We start from the raw sequence: 16,167 nt of genomic DNA, 5'->3' as shown, positions 1-16,167 counted from the left end.
TGTGTGTATGTATGTATGTGGGAAAGGGGGATTGTGAATTGGGCAGATGCCCCCTAGACCGGCCAGGCATTTCAGAGTTTTTTTTTTTTTTTTAAATGTCCCATTCTTATCCCTGATCAATGCTGAAAGGTATATCCAGGTTCTAGAGCAACATATGCTCCCATCCAGACGACGTCTCTTTCAGGGAAGACCTTGCATTTTCCAACATGACAATGCCAAACCACACACTGCATCAATTACAGCATCATGGCTGCGTAGAAGAAGGGTCCGGGTACTGAACTGGCCAGCCTACAGTCCAGATCTTTCACCCATAGAAAACATTTGGCGCATCATAAAACAGAAGATACAACAAAAAAGACCTAAGACAGTTGAGCAACTAGAATCCTACATTAGACAAGAATGGGTTAACATTCCTATCCCTAAACTTGAGCAACTTGTCTCCTCAGTCCCCAGACGTTTAGAGACTGTTGTAAAGAGAAAAGGGGATGTCTCACAGTGGTAAACATGGCCTTGTCCCAACTTTTTTGAGATGTGTTGTTGTCATGAAATTTAAAATCACCTAATTTTTCTCTTTAAATGATACATTTTCTCAGTTTAAACATTTGATATGTCATCTATGTTCTATTCTGAATAAAATATGGAATTTTGAAACTTGCACATCATTGCATTCCGTTTTTATTTACAATTTGTACTTTGTCCCAACTTTTTTGGAATCGGCGTTGTGTGTGTGTGTGTGTGTGTGTGTGTGTGTGTGTGTGTATATATATATATATATATAATATAAATATATATAAATGAGCAAAAGGCCATAAAATAAACAGTCAAGGGCACTTGAGGTATAGCAGGTAAACATGAAATAAGCAGTATAAACAATAAACTACTAGCTGTTAAGGTGAGATAGTGCAAATGAGCGAGGTAAAGTGAAATGTGTAGTCCCTGAGTTCAGTGTGCGAATGAATGTTGTGTGTGTGTTGGGGGGGGGGGGGGACTGTGAGGGTGACATGATGTCTGACAGTCAGATGCTGAAGGGGGGGCAGGGTAGCCTGGGAAATCCCATGCTGCTTTGCACAATCGTTCCGATCTGAAAAGACAGCATGGAAACTATGGTCTAAAGGCTCGCCTGAGTTAGGGAGCCAATCAGAGAGTAGGGAGGGGTGGAAAGACGGTGACGCGTACTACTCGACAAACGGAAGCTTGTAGTTTATTTGGGACTGTTTACGGATCACATTTAACATGGCGGCGAGCGATAGGAACCAAACTTTCAATCAAGCTTTAGACACTGTTCTGAATAGTTTAGAGCGAAAGTTTGTTTTAAAAAAAGAACAGCGTTTGGCGTTACAGTCTTTCGCCTCTTCGTCGCTCTAACTACGTCACCGGGTACAACTGCCATGATTGGCCATGGGCTACGTATACGCCAAATGATAGACATTCGCAACGTCCAATAAACGGCTGTTGACAATCGTAAACCACACCTCCCCTACGAGAAATTCAATAGGCGGATTCCAGACCATATTTCACTTGTGATATGGTCTGGTGTTAACCAGACTAGGGGTGGGGGGGTGAGCAGAATCTGTGGCGGGGGGAGGGGCAGAACAGGGAGGGAGTTGAGCCTCCTGACTGCCTGGTGAAAGAAACTGTCCTTGAGCCTGCTGGTCTTGGCCTGGAGACGATGCGCTGCAGAGTCTTGCAGCAGGACACGGTGCAGGCGCCGTACCACACGGTGATGCAGCTGGTCAGGATGTTCTTGATGGTGCCTCTGTAGAATGTGTGCATGATGGGGGCCGGGACTCTTGCTCTCCTCAGTTTGCGGAGGAAGTACAGACGCTGTTGGGCTTTTTTGGCCAGTGATGCGGTGTTGTTGCTCCAGGACACATCTTCAGAGATGTGCACACCCAGAAACTTGGTGCTGCTCACCCTCTCCACTGCAACACCGTCCATAGTTAGTGGAGCATGCTGGGTGTGCGCTCTTCTGAAGTCCACAACAATCTCCATCTTCTCCACGTTCAGGTGGAGATTGTTGTCCTTGCACCACATGGCCAAGCGGCTCACCTCACTCCTGTAGATCTTCTCATCGCCATTGTTGATGAGACCCACCACAGTCATGTCGTCCGCAAACTTAATGAAGAGATTCGAGTTGGAGGTTGGTGTGCAGTCGTGGGTCAGCAGAGTGAAGAGGAGGGGGCTCAGCACACATCCTTGGGGGGCCCCTGTGTTCAATGTGATGGTGCTGGAGGAGTTGCTGCCGACCCAGATGAGCTTGTGATGGTTTGTAAGTTTAGTTAACTTCGCTAATCATGGTTTAGTTAGTAATCTGGCTGTGTTGGTGCTTTTACTGCAGCAGGTGCAGCAGTTGATGGCTAACGCGAGTGTGTGAAATGTGTTTTATTGGATCATTAAAGGTCTGTTTTTGAGGAAGAGAAACAAAATGGTTTCATGAATCGGACATGCAGTGCGAGTAAGTTTTTATTTTAGTCTCGAGCTCATACTCTTAAACAAATCCCAGCTGTGTTAGTTAGCGAGACCACCTACATTATTTATTCATCTAATATTCATGTTACTCTTCATAATAAACATCCTTTTCTACTCAAATACGTTGAAGAGTCGTTGTGATATTGTCACACGGAGCTCTTGATGCACCAGCGTGAGATGTTATAAAATGCACTAAGCTGCTATTTTATGACTTTTATGACAAAATTTCGATCACTTTTCATGAAACATTATGGCACCTGGGGCGGCACGGTGGTGTAGTGGTTAGCGCTGTCGCCTCACAGCAAGAAGGTCCTGGGTTCGAGCCCCGGGGCCGGCGAGGGCCTTTCTGTGTGGAGTTTGCATGTTCTCCCCGTGTCCGCGTGGGTTTCCTCCGGGTGCTCCGGTTTCCCCCACAGTCCAAAGACATGCAGGTTAGGTTAACTGGTGACTCTAAATTGACCGTAGGTGTGAATGTGAGTGTGAATGGTTGTCTGTGTCTATGTGTCAGCCCTGTGATGACCTGGCGACTTGTCCAGGGTGTACCCCGCCTTTCGCCCGTAGTCAGCTGGGATAGGCTCCAGCTTGCCTGCGACCCTGTAGAAGGATAAAGCGGCTAGAGATAATGAGATGAGATGAGATTATGGCACCTAATAGAGTATACCAAATATCTTAGATACTGTAGACAGTATGTATAGAATATCTAAAAATATTTGGAGGCTTATTTTAGGGTGTCACTAGCATTATCTATCAATGTTATAACCCTGGTTTTAAGCTTGCCGCCTATGCATATGCTAGCCCCTATTAAATACAAAGGTTCTTAACATGATCTCTGAGTCACAAGAAATCAATAAATGGAGTCCAACATTGTGATTCAAACCTTGCGTGAAAACATAAAATAAGCGTGTTTTGGCAAAAAATGAACCTCATGGTGCCACCATTAGACTTTTGAATATGGTCAAAAAATTTTACAGGATGTCTTTATTGGTGAAAAGGAACACCCAAACAAAAATGCATCAGATTTTATGAAAATGAGGGCAACTGATGCACCCTAGCATTGAGCATGCCGAGCCCTTTCCGAAGAGGCCCGGTCTGTTGGTTGAGCGTGGCTGTAGCCTATGTAAGCGGCTAGCAGTAAAGTAAGCAAATGCCCCATGACCGATGCCAAGTGGTGCGCACACATTTCTGCACCCGCGTCGGTCTGGATCTGTCTCTGGGATATATTACCGGTGTCTGACCTGGTGAATTGTAATCGGCATTCCGGTGCGTTGTCGGCTCTTCAGCGTGTACTGGAAGAAAATACGGGTAACAAAGAAAACACCAATCACAGACAGGGCTGAACGATATGAAATTTTGTCCATATCTCGATATTCATGCCAGATATCTCGATTACGATATGATATGACTACGGGTTCGGTGAAAAACAAGCATTTTTCAGAAAAATAAAAACATAATACAAAAAAATGTGGGAAGTGCAGTTTTATTTTTAAGAACTCACTGCCAGTCATCAACATTAACATAAATTACAAATAAATAAATTACAAATCAAACATTTTACTGCAGCTCTGCTTTAAAAATAGGTCCGTGGTTGTGGCGAAATGATCGATTTCACGGAGCTCGGATTCAACATTCATTTTACACTCATTATAGTGTTTCGGAATGGCCACTTGATTAAAATGTGTTGGGATGGTGTTTTATAACGCTTGTCCAGCATCCGAACCATTTTTTTTTTTTTTTTTAAAGCCCTCTTTCGAGACTGTGTACACAGGTACCATGTCTTTTGCAATGTGGCATGTTATAGCGTCTGTAATTTCTTTGTCTGGTGGACGTTGACTCGTACGGTGTAACGCTACTGAACGCATCAGCAATCAAACTTTGCTTTGGCTTATTTTAGGATGACTGAGAAGTCCCCGGTGTTTCTCTCATTGTCATACACTCTTCGTGCAGCACGCGATGGTGTTGTTTCAGGTGGTGAAACATGTTTGTTGTGCTACCTTGCTTTGTCGCAATTTTTGCTAAGCACGACCTGCACAATACCTCACTCTGGTTAACATCGTCCTTTTTGAATCCAAAATACCTCCAAATAATGGAGGATGATTTATGTTTTGGCACCAAGTCAGATTCTGCATCGCCACCGGCCGCATTATCTTCTGCACTCATTTTCTTTCTTTTTAATTTCCCCGCTGTGTCTGTAGTGTGTGCACGCGTCAGTTTCCTTCTCCCTCACTCCTGCTCTCATATGTTTGTCATTGGTTGGCTTCAGCTGTCGATCCACAGCAAAGCATGAAATAAGGTTTGTGGTTGGCTGGCCTTAGCGATGCATTCAAGGGCAATCGTAAAAATGATGTTTGTTGTGACTGCCAGAGCTGTACGTGCAGGGCGAGCGCGGGGAGGGGAAATCTATATCGTTGCTTTTTCGATATTAATATCTTGAATGTTCATATCTAGATATAGATACGATAACGATATATCGTTCAGCCCTAATCACAGACTGATGAAGAGACGGAGCATTCGATTGAGCTTCAGGTACGGTCGACTACACGCCAGATAAGAGAATTACTCAGAACGTTTTGCATGAAACTCGTTTGAAATTTCCGAAGTTTTATTTCACAGTAGTTTCGTTTTCATTTATGTGCTCGGAACATGAACTGACCAGAAAGAGGGATGTTGCTGTGCAAACAGATGAACCAGTCAGTGTTGAAATCCAGACAGAGACAGTTGTCTTTTGAAGACAAGCTTATCCAGTGTTCTTTGTTGGGAGATGAAAGCGTCTCATTAGATGATTCGTTCGAACTGTACTAGCAAAACCACGATGTAAGCAGAGGATATAAACAGCCAAGTTGCTCCAAGCTTCCACCACACCATGTCATTGCATGCGTCACTTCCACAGGAGGCCCATCCATCCGTCTTCTACCGCTTATCCGGATCTGGGTCACGGGGGTAGCAACCTAAGCAGAGCAGGCCAGACTTCCCGCTCCCTGGCCACCTCCACCAGCTCTTCCGGGGGAATACCGAGGCGTTCCCAGGCCGGCCGAGAGATGTAATCTCTCCAGCATGTCCTGGGTCTGCCCCGGGGTCTCCTCCTGGCAGTGTATAGGCCTCTGCATGCTCTTGCGACAAGGCTTTCGCAGATAGCTTTTCGCAGACAGTTGTAATTTATCGTTCAGCGGGGAGTAATAGGCGTGCGCGATGTTATTCACCGGCACAACGCAAGGGGGCGCGAAGTCGCTAGGAGTAGTTGGTGGGTGTGGTTAGTGGAGTGTTTATCCTCCGGTTACTTATAATGACTAGAACTTTTTTTTTTTTTATAATGACTAGAACTGGAGTCGTATAGATGTGCGTACTTCCTCAATCAACCGCTCTTCATGCTGCTCCATCTTCGCTCGTGCTTTTAAAAATGCCGGTCGTGAAAACAAAACAAACCGGGAAAGTAGGGAAGCGGAAGTGCGTGTACAGCGGATGTAGAGTGGACCAATCAGAGCCCTCTTGTCTGCGGCGCTGTCTGCGAGGCTTCTGCGGTGGTCACAATTTTTGGGAGGTGCGCGCAGAGCGTCTGCGAAGGTGGGGGGGCTACGCAGACACTGTCTGCGACGCTATCTGTGAGGACTGGGTTGTCAGCATAAATTGGCCTTATGACCTTTAGGCCAAAAAGTTGCAAGCCATTTGGGCACTCAACTTTAAAAAGTTAAGTGGCTGGCAGAAAACTTAAGTGCCTGAAATGTAGCAGGGGCATGCCCCCCCCAGAAAAAAATTGAAAATTAGAGCCTATTTAGTGCAATTTGGTGACACCTGGAGTTAAAAATTTCATGTATACTTTTAACTTTTTTTTTTTATATATATATATTTTCTAGCTCCAGAAAAAAACCCACTATAATATAAAAATTGAAAAAAAATGAATGTGATAATTTATATAATGGAAATGGAACAGTCCTATGACAAGCCAACCCATTTGGTTAACTCTGGCAAGAGCCGTCTAAGTAATACTAATTATGATAGAGATATTAAATTAAAAACATACAATATGTTTTGATAATTTTTATTATGGAATCCAACCCATTGGTGATGAATTTCATTTCCAAAGTGTAATCATCCGAACAGCATCAGAACTAGGTTCTTCACAAGGTATTATTAAATTAATGTGTACACAAATTTCTGAGCACAATAAAATTTTGTAACCTATTAAGTTATGGATCTGTAATTGGTGATGAATTTCACTTCCTGTTAGAGTGTAATCATATCCTATGAAGGATATCATAACAAGGTTCTTCACCAGCTATTATTAAATTCATGTGACCACAATGACCTTTTGTAACCTTTTGAAGAATGAATCTGATTTGGTGATGAATTTCATTTCCTGGTACAGTGTAATCATCTGAACGATATTAGAACCAGGTTCTTAACAAGCTGTTCATAAATTGATGTGACCACAAGCAGAAAAACTTTTGTTACCTATTGAAAATGAATCTGTAATTGGTGGTGAATTTCATTTCCTGTTAGAGTAAAATAATCTGAAGGAAATCAAAGCCTACTTCTTATGATGGTATATTGTAAAATTATTGAAGAACCAGATTCTCAGCTCTTCAGCTCAGTACATTCTAGCAGTAAATAAAATTAATCACCAATTACATAATTGGTAATCCTTTGGGTTGAAAAATTTTTTTTTCCACATGAAAGCTAGCATTCACATAATCTGTCATTTTGTTTTTTGGAACACTGTAGCACTGGGGGGCCTACCTGCAGACTTTGCAGAACATTCCACTCTTCTTGTCATGCAGTAACCAGGGAACTTCTTGCACCCAAGTATCCTTAAAGCTTCTCTCTCTTGTCTCTTCATATTCCTTCTTTTTTTTACTACTTCTCCTCAGATTTCCTCCTAATTTTTGCAGGAGGGGGGTTTATTTCTGAATTTAACCACCTCTGCAAGAAGGATATGTTGTATCATGTGACTCAGCCCCTTCGAACGGCGCATTTGATTGGCTGTATTCGCAGGTGGACCAATCAAATTGCTCCTCCTAAAACGAGGTCGGCCAGCAAAAAAATGTGCTCATCTTTTGATGACGTAGTATGCATAGTACACATATATCACGCGTAGCCTAGGTCACTCAATGATTTGATGGCCTTGGATCTAGGCTTTATGTCGGTGGGTAATGTGACGCTAAATGCTGGGTTTTGATTGGCTACAATTATATACTTCCTTTCCAACTAACCAATCAGAAGAGGGCGACCCCCAGTTTTTATTAATAAGGTTGGGATTTCCCTGGTCAACGTGCCTTACACCCGGAAGCGATGTTGAGGCACCGGTGTCTTCACCCGGTCCTTTTTCGATCTGATTTCTGACTTGTTTAATGCACATTTCATATATAAATATTAGTTTATTAGGAATAATTTTGATGAAAATTTGTCTCAAAAAGTTGGTGGCCAGACTGGCACCCATCTATAAAAAATTCCGTGCCCGCCCAAAATGTTACATGCTGTGGGCATGCGGGAAAATCGGACCCTGCCTCCCAGTGGGGCATGACCAGAAAACCTCTCTTGGGAGGCATCCAGGGGGCATCCTAACAAGGTCCCCAAACCACCTCATCTGACTCCTTTCGATGTGGAGGAGCAGCGGTTCTACTCCGAATCTCTCCCAAATGACCAAGCTTCTCACCCTGTCTCTAAGGGAGAGCCCAGCCACCCTGCAAAGAAAACTCCTTTTTCCTGCTTGTATCCATGATCTCATTCTTTTGGTCATTACCCATAGCTCGTGACCATAGGTGAGAGTGGGAGCGTAGATGGACCAGTAAATTGAGAGCTTTGGCTTAGCTCTCTCTTTACCACAACAGACTGATTTAGCATCCGCATCACTGCTGATGCTGCCCCGATCCTTCTGTCCAACTCCTGCTCCCCCTTGCCCTCACTCGTGAACAAAACCCCGAGATCCTTAAACTAGAGGTATGCGCGGGTCAGATTTTTCAGTCCCGCTCCCGACCGCGCCCACAAAAAAATTGATTTTCAGTCCCGCCCGCGCCTGCCATATTTTGTCCCGCTCCCGCCCGCAAATCCCGCATGATGCAGACGTTCGCGTTATTTCTAAGGAAAGTTCTTGTCTTGACACAGCGTGATGGTGCCCCGCCCCCTACTTTGAGTGGATTTGAGCATAAATATCTACAGCTCACGTTCACGTTTGTTATTATTTACTTTGTTTCTGAATTCAGCATGTAGTGTCTATTATTATAATAATAATAATAATAATAATTAGTGCTGTCAAGCGATTAAAATATTTAATCGCGAATCGCACATTTTTATCACATGAGAAACCATTGTAATTCTCTGATCAGCATAAAAAAGTGAATGGGCTTGCTTTGTACCAATGGGTTTTTTTTGTTTTGTTTTTTATTGCAAAGCAGAGCTAGTAAGAAAAGTGAATTGATTTACTGCTTGAGTTAGTCTACAACTCTAATCAGAGAGACAGGTTACACAGTGACTGTAGGCTTGACTCAATGCTATCCCAGAAATCCTTCCTGTAATATTCAAATTTGGCCGCCTCTGATTGGACAGCCAAATTTGCATATTACAGGAAGGATTTCTGGGATAGCATTGAGTCAAGCCTACCGTCACTGTGTAACCTGTCTCTCTGATTAGAATTGTAGACTAACGCAAGCAGTAAATCACTTTACTCATGGTTCTCTTGCTAGCTGGGTATGAACTGCGAGTCATTAGAGTGATCAAAGGATTTCCTGTTAGGGTGATCAATGGCAAATTTAAGATGCCATTCCTCACTCGTTCTGGCAATCTGACTGTCTCTGCAAATTTAGGCATCTTAAAATGTTTTTATTAATGCCAAATAAAATATCCAGCACAAATTATATATGATAGACATAAATTAATAATTTTATAAATTTTATTTCAAACACGTTTTTAGTTAGCGGGACTGCAGCTCATCACCGCTCCCGCCCGCGCCGCATATGTGCACTCCCGCTCCCGCCCGCGTGCGCATATGTGCACTTGCGGGCCCGCCCGCGCCCGCAATGAGCATTCAAAATTTGTCCCGCGCCGCACTGCTTTGCGGTGGGTCCTGCGGGACTCCCGCGGGAGTGCAGGGCTCTACCTTAAACTCCTCCACTTTAGGTAGCACACACACCACCACCCCCCCCCCCCCCCCCCCCCCGACCTGGAGTAGGCACTCCACCTGTTTCCGGCTGACTTGGAGGTGCTGATCCTCATGCCAGCCGCTTCACACTCTGCTGCAAACCGTCCCAGCACATGCTGCAAGTCACAGATTGATGAAGCCAACAGGACCACATCATCTGCAAAAAGCAGAGACATGTTCCTGATGCCACCAAACCAGACGCCTTCCTCTCCTTGGCTGCGCTTAAAAATTCTGTCCATAAAAGTTATGAACAGAACCGGTGACAAAGGGCAGCCTTGGCGGAGTCCAACATGCACCGGGAACGAGTCCGACTTACTGCTGGCAATGCGAACCAAACTCTTGCTCCGGTCATACAGGGACTGAATGGCCTGCAGTAGTGGGCCCTGAACCCCATACTCCCGAAGCACCCCCCACAGGGCACCACGAGGGACATGGCCGTAAGCCATCTCCAGGTCCACGAAACACGTAGACCGATTGGGCAAACTCCCATGCACCCTCCAGTACCCTTGCAAGGGTAAAGAGCTGGTCCAGTGTTCCACGACCAGGACGAAAACCGCATTGTTCCTCCTGAATCCGAGGTTCGACTATCAACCAGGTTCTCCTCTCCAGTACCCCAGCATAGGCTTTCCTAGGGAGGCTGAGAAGTGTGATCCCCCTATAGTTGGAACATACTCTCCGGTGGAGCACCACCCCAGTTTGCCAATCCAGAGGCACTGTCCCTGACCTCCACGCAATGTTGAGGCGTGTCAGCCAAGACATCCTAACAACATCCAGTGCCTTCAGGAACGCAGGACCAATCTCCTCCACCCCTGGAGCCCAGCCACCGAGGAGCTTTTTAACCACCTCGGCAACCTCAGCCTCTGTGATAGGCGAGTCCTCCCAAGCACCCTCAGACTCTGCGTCCTCCTCGGACAACATGAAGGTGGGATTGAGGAGATCCTCAAAGTATTCCTTCCACAGTTGGATGATGTCCCCAGTTGAGGTTAACAGCACTCCGTCCTCGCTGTAAACAGTAGGGACAGAGTACTATTTTCCTTTCCTGAGCCGCCGGACGGTTTGCCAGAATCTCTTTGAGGCCGATCGCAGGAGGCCCGTCTGGTATTTTAATAAAAATGCATTTTTCTAGAACACTATTTGGTCTCCGAAAATAAACGGTTGACTGTTGAAAGCTATGAATACTTTTACTTCACATAAGGCTTAAGAGTAAATCCGCTGAAGGATCCTTTTAAAAATGGTCTTATTCAAGAGTTCACTAGCGGCACCTAGTGCTAAGAGAAACGTACAGCATGTTTTAATTTCTACATCACAAGTGTTGTGCACAAATGTTTGCATCAGTATTTGCGTAGACTTTGTACAATCTTTCGATTACGTTCATTATGTCTTATATTGAATATTGTTAGTTTTTTCTTTTTTATCAGACATCTAATTTTTTAGGTTTGTTTACCTGACATGTTTCAACGTACGACTGTCGTCTTCCTCAGAGTGTCACCGGATGTTATTGGTGACGCATCTTTTATCAGCTGATGTTTCCGAAGGCGTGGCGTGAAACATCAGCTGATAAAAGATGCGTCACCAATAACATCCAGTGACACTCTGAGGAAGACGACAGTCGTACGTCGAAACGTCAGGTAAACAAACCTAAAAAATTAGATGTCTGATAAAGAAGAAAAAACTAACAATATTCAATATAAGACATAATGAATGTAATCGAAAGATTAAGAATAAGTTATGGAGATAAAAGCATCAAGGAGTTTCGCCGCCTTGAAAGATTGACGCGAAAACGGGCACGCTACAGCAACCACCTGAGATTCAATCTGCGCTGCTGGGATGAAGAAGTCGTATCGGCCAGCCTGAACATCAAGAACCCAATTCCAACCAGAAACGCGGAGATGATGATCAGGAAAGTGCGGATGACTCTGGTAAAAGAACGGATACGGTGTACAACTGACAAACTCAATAATATCAACAGCGAACTACATAGGGAGATGGAAACTTTCAAACGCCGGTTTCCCTAGAACAAGGAAATGGAATTAGCAATACATGGACATTTGGCAGACATACACGAGCAGGAATTCACCAAGACAAAAACCCGACAAATCCGAAAACTGGACAAACTCATCGCACAGAAAAAGAAGGCAGAACCGGAGCACGCACACATCACCGAAAAATGGATCCACAACATATCAAGGTACAAACTCTTACAAGCAGAACACAGTATACTAGGAAAAGGACTCAACTACGCTGTCACACCGCACAATATACCACACGATGAATTCATTCTGGCAACTGAATTAGCATGTGAGAAAACACAGGATCAGGCACAAAAAGCAGCACTAAGAAACGCAATAGCTGGTATATTAAAAACGGCCAAACCATCACCTAGCAACATCACCAAACAGGAAGCCAAAGCAATAAGAACATTAGCAAAAAATAAAGACATCACAATCCTCCCAGCAGATAAAGGCAGAACAGTAGTTATCATGGACACCGATGAATATGAACACAAAATGATGGAATTACTCAGTGACAGTGCCTTCGAGATATTAAGAAAAGACCCAACAGAAGACAAGAAAAAGAAACTTAAAGCATTACTCAAACTGCTCCTCGATGAAAACAAAATGGATAAACAGGCATATAATCATTTAGTACCTACAGCCAATGTCATCCCCAGGATTTACGGTACACCAAAAATACACAAACCAGGAACACCATTACGCCCCATAGTAGATAGCATTGGTTCAGTGACGTACAACTTATCAAAAGCACTCACCGAAATAATTAAACCATTACTAGGACTCACAGACCAACACTGCAAAAACTCAAAACAACTAGCAGAAGAACTAAAAAACATAAAAATGCAACAAGACGAAGTTTTCATTTCACACTATGTCCTATCTCTTTTCACCAGAACACCCACGGAAGCCACCATACAGGTAGTACAAGACAAATTAAAAACAGATAGGACGCTCAAGAAACGCACAAACCTCACTGTACAAGACATTACGCAACTCCTTCAATTCATCGCCACGTCCACATACTTTCAGTTTAGGAACACAATTTACAGACAAAAGGAAGGTTTTGCCATGGGAGACCCACTATCAGCCATCATGTGTGGCTTTTTCATGGAAGACCTGGAGCAGAAAGCACTCACTACAATACCAACGGAATACAGACCAACACTCTGGAAACGGTATGTGGACGACATATTGGAAAAAGTAAAGAGGGGATACACTCAACAACTTACCGACCATCTCAATACTATAGACAATACCGCCAATATAAAATTCACACATGAAGAGGAAATGGAGCAGTCAATAGCATTTTTGGACTTAAAAATACATCACACAGAAGAGGGGGACATCAAAATAAAAGTACACAGGAAACCCACACACTGACCAATATTTAAACTGGACTTCCGAACACCCCATAATGCACAAAATATCTGTAGTCAGAACATTACATGAACGCGCAACAATAATCACAGATCCACAGGACAAAGAACAGGAAGAACAACATATACAACACGCACTGAAGGCATATCAATATTCACAATGGGCAATATCCAAAGGGGCGGAACAGGTCAAAAACAAAACACAGAAGAAAGAGAAAAAACAAACCAACAAACAAGAACACAGGGGAGTAGTGACATTACCATACATCAGAGGAATAATGGAACGCATTCAAAGAGCAATGAGGAAATACAACATTAACACACCTGTCAAACCACACACAACTCTCCGTCAGATCCTGGTTCATCCCAAAGACAGAATACATCCGGACAACAGATGCAACACCATATATGAGAGTCCATGCCAATTATGCAATAAAACTTACATTGGGGAGACAGGAAGGAGTTTCAACACAAGGAAAAATGAACATAAGAAAGAGTGCGAAAAGGAGACAGCTACAAGACAAACCCGAACAATAAAAGAAAAGGCACAACAGGAAAATTATAAGTCAGCCATAACAGATCATTGCAAAAGGGAAAATCATATTATGGATTGGGGGAATGCCAGAGTCATCCGCACAGAAGATAATAAACATCAGCGCTGGATCAGGGAGGCTATGGAGATCCGTAAGCGAAGTCCGAGGACCATCAACCAAGATGAGGGAGTATACATGCTCTCCCATACCTGGAGTGCCATCTTGCAGGGGACGAACTGACAGTAGAAGGCGTGACCGACCTGTCAATCCAGACAGGAAGTCCACGCCTTCGGAAACATCAGCTGATAAAAGATGCGTCACCAATAACATCCGGTGACACTCTGAGGAAGATGACAGTCGTACGTCGAAACATGTCAGGTAAACAAACCTAAAAAATTAGATGTCTGATAAAAAAGAAAAAACTAACAAGACTTTGTACAATGTTCCATTTATAAAACTTTTTGGTGTCTACGCGTCTCTTTTTTACACACACACACACACACAGTATGAATTTATGCTCAGTGTTTTGATAAAAAAGGCCTCCAAAAAAGTTGGTGTCCACGCCTATAGTAAAAAACACGGAAATGCACAGTCCAGTCCCTCCTCCCCTTACCCCCAAACACAGCACCATCACACACACATAGAATTATCACTCACTGGATATAGTGTAAAGTTATTTGGTTTTTTTTGTTTTGTTTTTTAAAGTCAGGTCAATACTGGTTTCATATAATCTAACTTGACTGTCATCAGTTGTACAACCCCGATTCCAAAAAAGTTGGGACAAAGTACAAATTGTAAATAAAAACGGAATGCAGTAATTTACAAATCTCAAAAACTGAAATTGTATTCACAATAGAACATAGACAACATATCAAATGTCGAAAGTGAGACATTTTGAAATTTCATGCCAAACATTGGCTCATTTGGAATTTCATGACAGCAACACATCTCAAAGTTGGGACAGGAGCAATAAGAAGCTGGAAAAGTTAAAGGTACAAAAAAGGAACAGCTGGAGGACCAAATTGCAACTCATTAGGTCAATTGGCAATAGGTCATTAACATGACTGGGTATAAAAAGAGCATCTTGGAGTGGCAGCGGCTCTCAGAAGTAAAGATGGGAAGAGGATCACCAATCCCCCTAATTCTGCGCCGACAAATAGTGGAGCAATATCAGAAAGGAGTTCGACAGTGTAAAATTGCAAAGAGTTTGAACATATCATCATCTACAGTGCATAATATCATCAAAAGATTCAGAGAATCTGGAAGAATCTCTGTGCGTAAGGGTCAAGGCCGGAAAACCATACTGGGTGCCCGTGATCTTCGGGCCCTTAGACGGCACTGCATCACATACAGGCATGCTTCTGTATTGGAAATGACAAAATGGGATCAGGAATATTTCCAGAGAACATTATCTGTGAACACAATTCACCGTGCCATCCGCCGTTGCCAGCTAAAACTCTATAGTTCAAAGAAGCAGCCGTATCTAAACATGATCCAGAAGCGCAGACGTCTTCTCTGGGCCAAGGCTCATTTAAAATGGACTGTGGCAAAGTGGAAAACTGTTCTGTGGTCAGACGAATCAAAATTTGAAGTTCTTTAAGGGAATCAGGGACGCCGTATCATTCGTACTAAAGAGGAGAAGGACGACCCAAGTTGTTATCAGCGCTCAGTTCAGAAGCCTGCATCTCTGATGGTATGGGGTTGCATTAGTGCATGTGGCATGGGCAGCTTACACATCTGGAAAGATATCATCAATGCTGAAAGGTATATCCAGGTTCTAGAGCAACATATGCTCCCATCCAGACGACGTCTCTTTCAGGGAAGACCTTGCATTTTCCAACATGACAATGCCAAACCACATACTGCATCAATTACAGCATCATGGCTGTGTAGAAGAAGGGTCCGGGTACTGAACTGGCCAGCCTGCAGTCCAGATCTTTCACCCATAGAAAACATTTGGCGCATCATAAAACGGAAGATATGACAAAAAAGACCTAAGACAGTTGAGCAACTAGAATCCTACATTAGACAAGAATGGGTTAACATTCCTATCCCTAAACTTGAGCAACTTGTCTCCTCAGTCCCCAGACGTTTACAGACTGTTGTAAAGAGAAAAGGGGATGTCTCACAGTGGTAAACATGGCCTTGTCCCAACTTTTTTGAGATGTGGTGCTGTCACGAAATTTAAACTCACCTATTTTTTCTCTTTAAATGATACATTTTCTCAGTTTAAACATTTGATATGTCATCTATGTTCTATTCTGAATAAAATATGGAATTTTGAAACTTCCACATCATTGCATTTCGTTTTTATTTACAATTTGTACTTTGTCCCAACTTTTTTGGAATCGGGGTTATATATTTCCAAAAGCAGTCAACTACTAACAGCAGGACAAGAATCTGCAAAATTTGACCAAACTGCTGAAACTCAGAACTGGTCAAGATAATGCTGATATTTTATAATCTGCACTTTTGCTGTCACCCTGTAGTTTGTTGCAGGTTGCTAAGCTCAGTTTATAGCAAGAAAACAAACACAGCAATGCATGCATCAGTAGTGCGTGAGACCGCTACAGCTCGTGGCACGGCAGATATGTAACTGAAACCGACTGATGCAGATTGTGTCCAAATTCACATCCTCTCTCCTC

General features: G+C 43.4%; 1 protein-coding gene across 2 annotated transcripts in view; it reads left to right on the top strand.

Moving 5' to 3' along the window:
• tmem170a (transmembrane protein 170A) overlaps positions 1-16,167 on the top strand; it is a 32,779-nt gene that overhangs the window by 6,985 nt on the left and 9,627 nt on the right. Inside the window, exon 2 of one of the 2 annotated variants that reach the window (XM_060923956.1) lies at positions 7,186-7,266. The exons of the other annotated variant lie outside the window; for it this stretch is intronic. The gene's annotated coding sequence lies outside the window, so the exon portion shown is untranslated. The remainder of the gene's footprint in view (positions 1-7,185; positions 7,267-16,167) is intronic. 2 annotated transcript variants of the gene reach the window in all.

This window comes from Neoarius graeffei, chromosome 6 (assembly GCF_027579695.1).
Source record: "Neoarius graeffei isolate fNeoGra1 chromosome 6, fNeoGra1.pri, whole genome shotgun sequence".
In the NCBI taxonomy this organism is placed as follows: Eukaryota; Metazoa; Chordata; class Actinopteri; order Siluriformes; family Ariidae; genus Neoarius; species Neoarius graeffei.
Note: the sequence above shows the minus strand (reverse complement) of the source record. Positions and strands in the feature narration are given on the sequence as shown.